Source organism: Pleurodeles waltl, chromosome 6 (genome assembly GCF_031143425.1).
Source record: "Pleurodeles waltl isolate 20211129_DDA chromosome 6, aPleWal1.hap1.20221129, whole genome shotgun sequence".
NCBI lineage: Eukaryota > Metazoa > Chordata > Amphibia > Caudata > Salamandridae > Pleurodeles > Pleurodeles waltl.
Genome location: NC_090445.1, coordinates 502120860 through 502133625, shown reverse-complemented (window position 1 = coordinate 502133625; position 12766 = coordinate 502120860).

The following is a 12766-nucleotide window of genomic DNA, read 5'->3' as shown; positions in this document are numbered from 1 at the left end:
CACACTCCAAATGTCCCAGGAGTGTTGCTCCAAAATGCTGCATCATGCGTTCACGACACAGCTGCGCTGATGGGAGCAGCAGTACAGGATCTCGTCGTGACGGGACAGCCATTGCGAAAAAATAGCAATAACAGCAAGACTCCAGCCAATAAAGCCAAAGTAATCGGGAAACCCCCAAAAATGCTTCCGAAAATAGAATGTATAGCCGAAGGTATCAAACCGAATATGGAAGAGAAGGTATGAGCAAAACCAACACCAACGACTTTGAAAAAATGTGCAATACCAGCAGTGCTGGATGCATTAAATATACGTCCCACAAGTTCACCGAAGTGAGTCGGAAAGTTAGTATTCAAAAGGGACTGTATCTCCGCCGATGACCTTGCCACCTGAAGTGCGTAGGTCTCGCTAGCAGATGTAAGGGCCACATGCTTTTGAAACAATAAAGCTTTTAGCCGACTCAACTTGTCGAAATCAACCTTGGAAGTAGCAATATGAGGCCAGATGTCCGCTACCTCCCTAATTTGAGTGGGGGGAAACAACACATTCCCGCAGCACGTAACAGCCTTGTTGACAACGACGATGTAAACTATTCCGGCACGCATGCCACAGCAGCGTTCGCTGTTAAGAACAATGTAACTGCCGTTAGAAAGCACCTGGAAAGTGTTTTTAATAACCGGGACTGGAACTCCCTTCAGATAACAAGCTAAGTTAGCAATCGAAGCGTTACACGCCCCGTGCAAGGACAGCTGTTTACAAACCATTGAATGGCTGACAGAAGCTTCGCATTCGCTGCCGCTAAGAAAAACCTCCTTCAAACCATTAACACATCTGTACTGAAAGGGAAGGTCCCACACCTCGTGTATGTAACTGTCTCCCAATAGTTCATATCTACCCACTGGAATGTGCTTCAAACACGAAGTAAATTGCAAAGTAGAGCTAGGCAAATTAATAACCCCATGGATCAACCATTCAGCTGACGGAATCTCAGCTACCGTGAAAGGCAGTTTCTCTAATTTTTCAATATTTAACATAACATATGTCGCTTCCTTTTTAGCCATCAGTTGTTGTTGACGAGTCAAATTAAAAGAGATAAAGATCTCCCTGGCACGAACGTGCTGCCATGGAATGCGACCCGCCTTCAAGGTCTGAAGAGTCCAACCCAGCTGCATGATGGACAGCGTCTGACTCTGCCCATGATATAAAGAAGACATGTCCGATTTAATAATGTCAATGGCAGAGGAAACAATGCTGTCAATCGTGTAAACATGTTCAGAAAGGGTATGCATGCCATTATCAACAACAGACAAAGTCTGCATCAGATTTTCTTGATCAATCTGCCTCAACCGGGCTGCAGCCTCTTGTTGTGAAAGCTTCCAAATCTCATTATAAACCTCGTATAAGAACCTTTTCTTCCGTGGTACTCTGGGACCTGACAAAAAATCTTGTAAATCAGTATTATTAGACAGTAACATGAGATGTGACTTAACTGCATCCAGCGTGGAGGACTTCAACCATTGCTGACAAAGCTTCCCCACACTGTATGTAGTTATAATATCAGCATGTTCTGGTGAAACGTAACAAGGGTCTGCCCTACTAGTCCTGAACCCCCCTGAAGAGGTGACAAAACGTTGATGACACATATTAGTGTCTACAGGCCATAATAACCACCCGCCTGGATGTAACGATGAAGTGTTAAGTGAACCATTCTGGACCCAATGTGTAAATTCACTGAAAGTAGCATTCACATAGTGCTGCCAATTTTTTAATTTAGAAGGGACAGGTATACTAGGCAAAGTTAACTCCTTAATCGTCGCTAAGCCCAAACAGCTAGTCTGTTGTACTGTGTCATTGAGGAAAATCATCTGCACAGGGATAATACATGCTCTAAATAACGTGTCCCTGCCTCGCATTTGCCAATTTTTCGTACCCCAAACACTTTTCAAGTCAACACTTTTCAACCAGTATTCATATCCCTCGACCGACAGTTTAGATACAAACAAATTAGAATACAGTAATTTAGTATCGGTCAATAACATTTGCTTATTAGAATACGGTGTAACTTTAAAATAGTAGGACCTAGCATTACGCGGATCATGCCCAGTAAAATATGCAAATTTGTCATAATACGTTTTTGAACTCCCTTGTGGAGGAGTCGAGCAATGTTCCCATTGCACATAATTAAACATGGACTTAGGGATACTAGCTTTATGAATAAAGTGGTGTCCATAATAGTTGTAACAAAACATGTCACCATGATTATCTCTAAACTGGTAAACATCTTCATCGTCATAGACAGTATAATATTGCAAATCCGTTAGCATAGAATCTACTGTCTTCACATCCCAATCATCAGAAACAATGCCTGGTATAACAATATCATTCATTGATAATTTGAGGACATACGGTATTTGAATCAATTCAGTGGGACCATATAAATCAAACATTACTTTATCCCACACAATTCCATCCGGAACTGGTATAGCAGAAATGTTCACTGTGGAAAAGTCTCTTCGAACCATATGAGAAGAAAAATGTGGTTTCAACACAGTCTCCACGTGCTCAATGTCAGATCTATCAGGAAGAAAATGACCATGTATTATCAGAAAAAAAGTAACCACAAATCCCAACCATAATAAAATAGTCATCACGGCCAAAAACAGCCAAAAATAGTTCCAAGGAAAAAAAAATATGTTCGTTTAAGCCATCCCAGCAGCCGTCGTGGACCGTGGAGAGAAGACATCGAAGACGAGGAGCCGGACCCATCATTATCAGCGTCGTTGAAGCAGCCAGAAGCAGTTCTAGCAAAAGGTGCAACTGTGAACGAAGAAGCAGACGGAGGATCTCGCCGTGGCACGCTATAAACCACATGTTCAGAAACGTCAGTAGAACGTACAGCAATTTGATCACAAGATTCCATATTAATCGCCGTCGGTGGAACAATCGCAAGATCATCATCCACCCTCCCCAAGCTCGGAGGGGAAACAGTGTCGGTGAAAATCACCTGCAGTGGGACCTCGTCCCCAGTAGTGAGAGGGATTCCGGAACTACTGGGTGTCCCTCTTGGTCTGCTGTGCAGAATCGGCCACATGTTGTAACTTGATATTATCAATGGAAACAAAGCGATTTCCTTTTGCCCCTCGCAGCGGCGGTAAAATCACAGTTCTTGAGCCGCTTACCCCCAACACAGGGACAGGTTCTCGATAAGAAGGACCAAATTCTTTTTTAACTGCGACCTTTTCACACACCAGATCCCCAATCCTGGGTATCCAACCAGTAGGTGTTACTGGCTCATCCTTAATTCCTGAAGAGGCAGCATTGGCAGAAGAGTTATCTTCACGGAATTGTTGTAAATCCTGCAAAACAGTGACACGATCATTTATGTCAAAGGGCGTATCTGCCGCCTCCACACCAGGACCATCTAGATCAGGAACACACATTCGTGTTCCAAACAGGCACTCATATGAAGTACGACCCCCCAGTGACCTTCTAGGCAAGTTATTAAGTGCTCTCTGTACTCCATATAGGTGGGCTAGCCAACCACGACCCGTACCTATAACTCTGGCCGTTAAGGACTGCTTTAAATCACGATTTAAACGCTCCACGACAGAATTTCCCTCGGGATGAAATGGAGACGAGAATTGGAGTTGGACCCCCAACGAAGCCATGGTGTCCGTGAATGCCTTAGAGGCAAAAGCAGGGCCCTGGTCCGAATGAAAAGCCGCAACTGCAAATATATCGACAAAGATGCGCAAATCTTTAATAACAGTGCGAGCGTCAGCCGAGCGTTGTGGCCATACCCATACAAATCTGGAGCACGAATCTACAGCAACCAATATATACTTGTATGCACTATCTGGCGTCAGCGGACCACAATGATCCAAGTACACACATTGTAATGGTTTGTTTGAAATCAGAAGGGGCGTCTGCTGCGGGCGTCTAGCCGACGATGCCTTAATTTGTTGACAAATGTCACAACAAAGGACATACTGCTTCGTCTCTTTATAGAGACCAGGCCACCAGTAACGGGCCTGTAAAAGTGAAATTGTGGCAGCCACCCCAGCATGTGCAGAAGCCACCCCCTCATGTGCTGCAGAAATCAATCGAGGTCTCTCAATTTTATTGGGAATTTCACGTACACCAATGCCTGGAATTGTAACAGTAGCATTTAGCGCACCATTCAAGCAGTAACTATATTTTGAAGGAAATCCTTTAGGAAAGGGCGTGCCATCAGCAGTAGCTTTTATGGCAGCCGATATTTCTGTGTCTGGTTTTGAACTCGAACGAGTCACTGCGGCCACAGTGGCGACAGCCACTGCCGATTTCACGGCTTCATCAGCCAAAGTATTCCCAGCAACGTGTATTCCAACGCGCTGGTGTCCAAGTGTATGCACAACATGGACTTTAGGAAGCGTTTCCTTCAGATCCGCAACCTTACCCCACAACATTTTATGCTTAATGGTGTTGCCTTTAGAATCTCTGAACCCATTCATCTTCCAATAGTGTAAATATTCGTTGAAAGACTGCACACAGTAGTAGGAGTCACAGACCAGCAAGGTTAAAAGTGCTGGATCCGCGTGCTCCAACGCTAACAATAGAGCTTTGAGCTCAGCCAGCTGTGCTGTGCAATCTCCCAAGGTTTTAGTATAAGTATGTCGGGGGCAGAACACTTCCCCCTCCATAGTGCCGCTCACCACCGCACATGCAGCAGAATACTGTTGTTTAGTCCCAACCGCTGGTTGCGCAGAGCCATCAGTATACATGACCACTTCATATTGGTCAATAGGCAATGTACCAGCAGGAACAGGGTATTCTATTTCATATTGAAGAAATTCTTGAGTCTGCAGTTTAGGGTCAAATACATAATCTACATAAGTGGCTGTCAAAGACGTAGCCCATTGTATCCATCGCGGGTGTAGAGCCTTCGAATTAGGAACACTCGCTTTTGTAACAGCCTCTAAGGCCGGAACCGGTGAAACGACAACAATGCGTTGACCCTGGGCCAGCGGTCTTTCTTTAATAACAGCCATCTGTACTGCAGTGAGAATTTTCTCAGTTTGTGCAAAACGTTGCTCTGCAGCTGAATACAAGTGAGACTTGTATGCAATCGGGACAGTCTCCCCTTCATTAAAGGTGACATAAGTAAACCCAACAGCCCCAGGTATCACCCTGATCACTAAATGTGTCTTATTGTCCCGAGTGTGTAAGTGTTTAACTGCTAAAAGATCACTCTGTAATTCTCGCAGTATGTGTGTATGTTCAATCGTCCAAAATTTACTCGAAAAATTCGGGCGAATCAACTCGTATAAGGGTTTTATACGCGTTGCATATTCAGGAATGTAAGTTCTGCCAAAATTCAGAAACCCCAACAATGACTGGAGCTTCCGAACCGTATTAGGAGGCTGCAATAAAGCACATTTCTCCAAAAAATGTGGGGCTAAGCTCTTGCCCTCACTCGACAACTCATATCCCAGGAAAATGACGCTGAGGAAGGCAATCTTTGATTTTTTAAAATTAAACTTATAGCCAATATCAGCAAACCCCACAACAATGCGTGATACGCGCCTTAGATGTTGCAGAATCTCATCATCTGTCAGATATATGTCATCAACATATGATAATGCTTCAGGGTCGAACTCATGCAGCAGTTCAGTTACACGAGCCGAAAACAGTCCTGGGCTATTCTTATACCCCTGAGGCAAACAACAAAAAATTTTCTGAGAGCCAAACGCACTGAAACAGGTATAGTCCCGACTCTCGGGCGCTATATTCTGGCAGAAAAATCCATTCGAGATATCTAATGTGGTCTTATATTTTTTACGCACTATATTATTCATAAGCGCTGCGCTGTGTGAATTCTGTATTGCATATGTGCGTGTATGACTATTTAAATGTCTGTAATCCACCACTATCCTATATGAATGGTCCGGTTTAGCAACCGGAAACAAGGGATTATTCATCGGCGAGACACAGGGCTCAATAACACCCTGATTCTCCAATTCTGTAAGAATTTTCCTAACCGATGCCCTAGCTTCAAATTTGATAGGATATTGCGGTTGTGGCTGAGGTTCGCCTTTTATCTGTATTACATGATAAGGTGATTGTCTGTCCCACCCCACGTTATTTCTATACAAGGCGGGAGCCTGTGCTAGAGCCCATGATTTACTATAGGACTCCGCGAGTTCTCTCGGAACAAGTGGTGAGAAGGAAGGTGTAATAACCTCCTTCCCAACTGGACAGTCACGAACAAAGTCAGGTGGCCAATCTTGTTCGGCCAACAGAACATCATATGATTTTACCACATGGTCCCAAAAAATGGCGTTTATAACACGGTCAATGTCCCCTTCCAATCGCAGAGTCACTATATATACTCTATCAGGATCAGAGACACGCATATCCGCCGTCTCGACTTGTATGAAGTCATCAGTTGCTTTCACCTCCAGATGCTCTAGAAGAATCCGGCGAACTATTGTGACCTCTGCCGCGCTGTCTAACAGTGCTAATGCCCATGTCTTGTTCGTCAAGAGAACTCTCTTCTTGAGTGGCATGTCTAACTGAGACAGCTGCCACCTTCTTCTTTTTGAATTGCTGTTTCTGTTGCAGCGGTTTCTCTTCTTGTTTAATAGAAACCTCCGCTGAGCGTTGTGAATCCTGTCTCGGTTTCACGTACTCCGTCCTCCGCTCTGACCGCCCACCTCTCTCACTTCTCTTTTCCGAGGAGTCCTGAAAGGAACGAGATTGGCGTGTATCAGTATATTGATATCTATCAGGCGTCTTCAAAGTAGCCCTATTCCTGAGATTATACTTATTCTGTGGGGTCTCAGGTTGCGGAGACTGCCCATCATCCTTCTTAGGTGTTTGCTGTTTCTTTTCCCAGCGCTTTTTCGAACCCTCAGGTTGTTGCTGTTTAGCATTATCTTTATTATTTTTACCCTGTAACTGGGGTTTTTGTGGTCTAGCCCCTAGGCTATCACGACCAATACTAGAATATGTTTCCGCTATTATTCTCGGAAGCTCCCGTTCCTGTTGAGGCAGCGGAACATCCCGAAGACGCATACGCACTGCTAGTGCTACCGCCTCTCCTTTGAGATTACTCAAAATAATAGAAGAAACTGTGGCAAAATTGCCCAGCAACTGCATGCCCAAATCCAAGGCAGGGGCAGCCCCATATTCATCCTGAATCTGTTTAAGTACATCCGGTAAATTAGCTAATGTCGGTGTACCATGTGCCGTAGTGTAGAGCACGGCAAACACCGTGCCCCAGGTATTACAAAGGTCCACCGGAGGAACCATCCCGTACGGCAAACACATCGTCAAAATTCTATGTTTATCCTGAGGTCCCGTATGGGGAAATACTGCTTCCAGCGTATTCATTTTTTGCGCCAGCCAAAACGGAGTCTCCTCTCGTTTAGCCGGTACTTTACCCATAACTGAGTGTACAGTGGCCGGATTAAGACCCGGAACCACCGCCTGTGGGTGCGCTGGAGCAGCACGCGCTGCATTCGTGTTTAATGTCTGCATCACAAACTGAACTAATCGTCTATATGTAGCCGTTAATTCTGTATATAAACGACGAACTTCAACCACTGCCAATTGAGCAACCGCAGGATGTGGTGTATATGTAGCCAATAAAGGCCAGGTAGGACCATCATTACTCAGTGGACCTAACCTTACTTGTGCTATTGTGTGTGGGAGGGCGCCATCAAGCCAATTATGGTGTTCTTGATAAGATAGAGGTATTTCTAAATAAGCGTAAGCCCTGTATTGTCCAGGGGCATTCGCAACTGTGTATTCGTGAAAAGTATGTGTGCCCCCATCTACTGCTGGAAAAGCGACTCAAGAATAAAAAAGTTCCGTTCTATAGGCTGCATGGGTGTCCACCACAAAAGTGACCGGACCCCCCTGGACTGTCAGTCCATGTGTCAATAGATGTCCCGTGAGCGGATGTCGCATATTAATTGCTATGTTCACTACATTAGGATTCGCCATTTTATTAAAAAACAGCCGCAGGGCAGAGAAGGCACACCAATATCGGGGTTTTTTCCTTTCAAAGTTCAAGCTTGAACAACCAACCACTAAGCAATAGGACACCTATGCCGTGGCGGCGGAAACCCTCAGCCCCACAGACGTCTCCGTATACGGAACCAAGGAGTCAAAATATATATGAGACCAAGAGAGTCAGTCGGACCTAATCATTAGAGCCAGACCAAACGTTGGCGGCGCCATGTCGCGTGGGCTCTCATTATTCTAAATGAGACTACTGGATTTCTAGGTAGCAGGATCGATAACGGTGTGGGGGACTGAGTCTGACCCACGTGTAAAGAACTCTGTCACCCTAAATCCGGTTTTTGCTCCGGCTAACTAGCAGTGTCTCATTTCTCCCATGTGGAAGGAATGATTTGGCAGCCGAGCGCATGACATCTTTGGAACTTCTCAGGGAAGTCGTGGTTACTCAGATCCAAACCAACTCTCTTATTTCCAATATGATCTCATATACAAATGACAAAGACAGTATAAGTTTTATATAATGTTTTAATAAAACGACTGTATTTTAGATATTAAGGCGTGAGCCGCAATAACCAGAATGATACAACACAGTAGGATTGTGATAGTTACCAGGAGAGTAAAACATAAAAACAAAGCTATCATATTGTCAAACAGTTTCTACTCTCCCTCTGCTTGTTCTATCTAGAGCACAGCATGTTAAGCTTCTAGCTTGCCTATTAGAATCACTATGGGGATATCAGCCCTCATACCTGAGCAAAGACCTGTGATCTTGGTTTAGCATCTGCAACGAGGCAGTCAGCGTCAAGTTGTGGTTCCCTGGTCGGAATCTCCCTCTTGCGTGTATTGGGACAAGGAAGTGATTTTATAACTAACATGTCATCGTGATCACAAAATGTCCCTACGCAGGAATGCCAAGTCTAAACTCTTACCACGTCTATCGGCAATGTACCAGACTGTATCCTTGACTGAAGCACAGAGTAAATATGTTATGGAGAACTCCAGTGCTGAAGTAGGCAAAACAGTGTGATATGAATAAAAAACGACACTGTAGAACTGGCTATTTGAAAAATAACAGTACAAAGCCTAATAAAAAGCATGTAGAGCAGAGTGCACAGAGGCTCTAAGCTGTCAGCAAATGAATAAAACATATTCAGGGCAAAATGCACAAAGGCCTAAAGCCTGAAGCTAAAGCGCAAAGAATACGTAAAACTAACCACACTACAGCTAATGATGAACATTGTGCCTGAGACACACACCGGCCCCACAGGAACTCTTATGTGCCTACTTTCAGAGCTGTGGTAATCTGAGGAAGCCTCTTCGTGGGAACGGGGGCCCTCTGATGAGGTTGCCACCCTGGCCATGAGCCACTCTCAACAACTAGGGTACCCCCAAAAGGTGCACCATTACTTGGAAGGAGGGTACCCACACTGCCCAGGTCAATGACAAGACCTCTTGAGGTCCCTCCATTCCACGCGGGTCAAAGCTCCGGTGCGGCTGCTCTTCTCCAATGAGAGCGGCCGCTTGTGTTGGTGGTGCGCTCCTCCAGGAGCTGGGTATGAGCCCTCTAGGGCTCCAAAGGGACATGGCCACTCACCTGGACGGATTGAGTCGTCTATCAGCAAGTACCCCACAAGGAGAGAGATACTCTTCTGCTTGATTCGGGCTGTGGCGTTGATCCTTGGAGAAGTAGTCCCTGCTTGTGCCCTGGTGGCACTGTTAAGAGCGCTCCTGTACCCGGTGGCACTAACACCAAAGCGCACTCTATGCACACCAGAATTTCCTAATAGGCCCGGATCGTGGCAGCGGGGCTCCCTCTGGTCACACAGACAAAGCGCTCGGCACACGCTGGGACCAAAGCAAATAGAAGGCTTTGAAAAAGTGCTTCTAAACAGAGCTACCAACTAACATGAAGTGCTCCTCCTTACATGCTAAGCTCTATTACAGGAGCATTCGATGATAGTACTGAATCAGTAAAGTGAGGCACTCTTCCCACAGGAGAGCCACAAGTTTGCTGAGGGCAGGAGCCACAACACCCAGCCTGTGGAGGACACAACGGGATACAGGGCGGCAGGGCCCAGCAACAGGCCAGCACAAGGGGGATGCAGTCAGTGGCAGCTCCTTTTAGTGACGCAGCCGGTCAGAGGTCAGCACAGCAGCAGCAGTCCAAGGCGGTTCCTAGTGAGTCCGTCCAGCAGCATTCTGTGTCCAGTTACAAGTATGTTTCTTGTGTGTATTTATGGGGGAAAATCCCCTGTACTTATACTCAGTTTTGCAAAGCATTTTCAATGGGGGGGAGAAGAAGTTCCAACCAGTTACAAATGGTTTTAGGAGTGTACCCTCTCTCCTCCAGCACAGGCTCCAGACATCAGTTGGGGGGCAATGAGCCCTTTGTGTGAGGCTAGGGCACAGCTTTACAGATGCAAGTGTGCCCCACCTCCTGTTCTCCCAGCCCAGGAAGACCATTCAATATGTAGATGCACCTCTGTGACACCTCCACCCTCCCTGTGTATAGGCTGTCTGAAAAGTATGCACAAAGCCCAACTGTTACTCTGCCCAAATGTGGATTGCAGTCAAGCTGCACAACACCATAAGTACAGAGAAATGCTCACTTTCTAGAAGTGGCATTTCTATCATGGTAATACAAAAATCCACCTACACTAGTAAGCAACATTTCTCACTACTATTACAACCATATCAAACATGCCTATGCTACCCCTGATAAATCAGACAATACCTCCTAGACATAAGGCAGGGCATTTCCAATGCAATCCTATGAGAAGGCAGGACTCACAGCAGTGAGAAACCAAAATAGACTGTTTGTCATTATCAGGAAAGGCCACGCTACCAGGCACATGTCCTGCCTTCTACATGCATAGCACCCTGCCCATAGGGCTAGGTGACTTACATGTAGTAAAATGGAGATGTTTTGGGCCTGCCAAGTACATTTAGATGCCGGGTCCCTATGGCAGGTATAGGCCCATCATACCAAGATTACAAGGGAGAACACATACACTTTAGCACTGATTACCAGTGACAAAGTGACCAGAGTCATAACGTCAGTCAAAAAGGGTCGGAAAAATTAGGAGGAGAAGGCAAAAAGTTTGGGGAATGATCCTGTAGAAAGTGCCAGGTCCAACAACTCCTACCTTTTTTCAGCTGCTTCACAACAGTGATTATCTGCCAGCAAAGTTCATCCCTAGTATGGTTGTGCTATTGACAGTGCTCCACTAATGGGGCAGTCATGACCTTACACCTAAGGCAGCTCTTATGTTGGCAAATTCTTACATGTACCTTTTGCACAGTCTGCCCAATGTATGTTAAACTGCTGGCATTACAAATGGAAAATAGTTTAGGAGTGATTTTGCTAATCTTATAAATAACCTTCTAGGCTTCAACTGTAAAAGCACACACACCACAATTGCCACATTTAGGCCCGTATTTATACTTTTTGACGCTAAACTGCGCTAACGCAGTTTAGCGTCAAAAAGTTTAGCGCCGGCTAACGCCATTCTGAAGCGCCATGCGGGCGCCGTATTTATTGAATGGCGTTAGCCGGCGCTAGTAGACCGGCGCTGCCTGGTGTGCGTGGAAAAAAACCACGTACACCAGGCAGCGCCGGCGTTGGGGAAAATGGCGTTAGGGGGTCTTAAAAATGGTGCAAGTCAGGTTGACGCTAAAAAATCACCTCCACCCGATTTGCGCCATTTTTAACGACGCCCAGACGCCATTTACATGACTCCTGTCTTAGTAAAGACAGGAGTCATGCCCCCTTGCCCAATGGCCATGCCCAGGGGACTTATGTCCCCTTGGCATGGTCATTGGGCATTGAGGCATGTAGGGGGGCACAAATCAGGCCCCCCTATGCCATAAAAAAATATAAAAAATATAAAAGATTATACTTACCTGAACTTACCTGAATGTCCCTGGGATGGGTCCCTCCATCCTTGGGTGTCCTCCTGGGGTGGGCAAGGGTGGCAGGGGGGGTCCCTGGGGGCATGGGAGGGCAGCTGTGGGCTCATTTTGACCCCATAGGTCCCTTAACGCCTGCCCTGACCCAGGCGTTAAAAAGAGGCGCAAATGCGGGGTTTTTTGCCCCACCTACTCCCGGGTGTGATTTTTGCCCGGGAGTATAAATACGACGCATTTGTGTCGCAGTCATTTTTTTGGACGGGAACGCCTACCTTGCATCTCATTAACGCAAGGAAGGCGTTCACGCCAAAAAATGACGCTCTTTCCTCATACTTTGGCGCTAGACGCGTCTAACGCCAAAGTATAAATATGGCGTTAGTTTTGCGCTGAATTTGCGTCGAAAAAAACAACGCAAATTCGGCGCAAACGGAGTATAAATATGCCCCTTAAAGTGGCTCAACAATGGAGGTAATCCCCATATATTGGTGAATGTAAATGTATTGAAGGGGAGCATAATGCTTTCACCAAGTGGTCCTCAATACTTTTGTTCTTACAAAATGCGAAAATAGTTCTCTCAACTGTAAGGTCACCTGCATTTAACACATCCCAATGCTTCAAGATACATTTCTTCAATTGATTAGATATCAGTGAAAATGTGGTCATAAAAAGCAATATATAAGAATCATACTAGTGTGTTGACAAAGGCAAACATTCTAAAATCATTTTGAGAACTTGAGCTGCAGTCAATTAAAGGAGGGCAGTATTTCCAGTAGACTGTCTACTCAAGCAGCCAGAAAATGAACGTAAAATACATTCTTGTGTTGAAAGTTTAACCAAATGGGCTGTTTGGGTA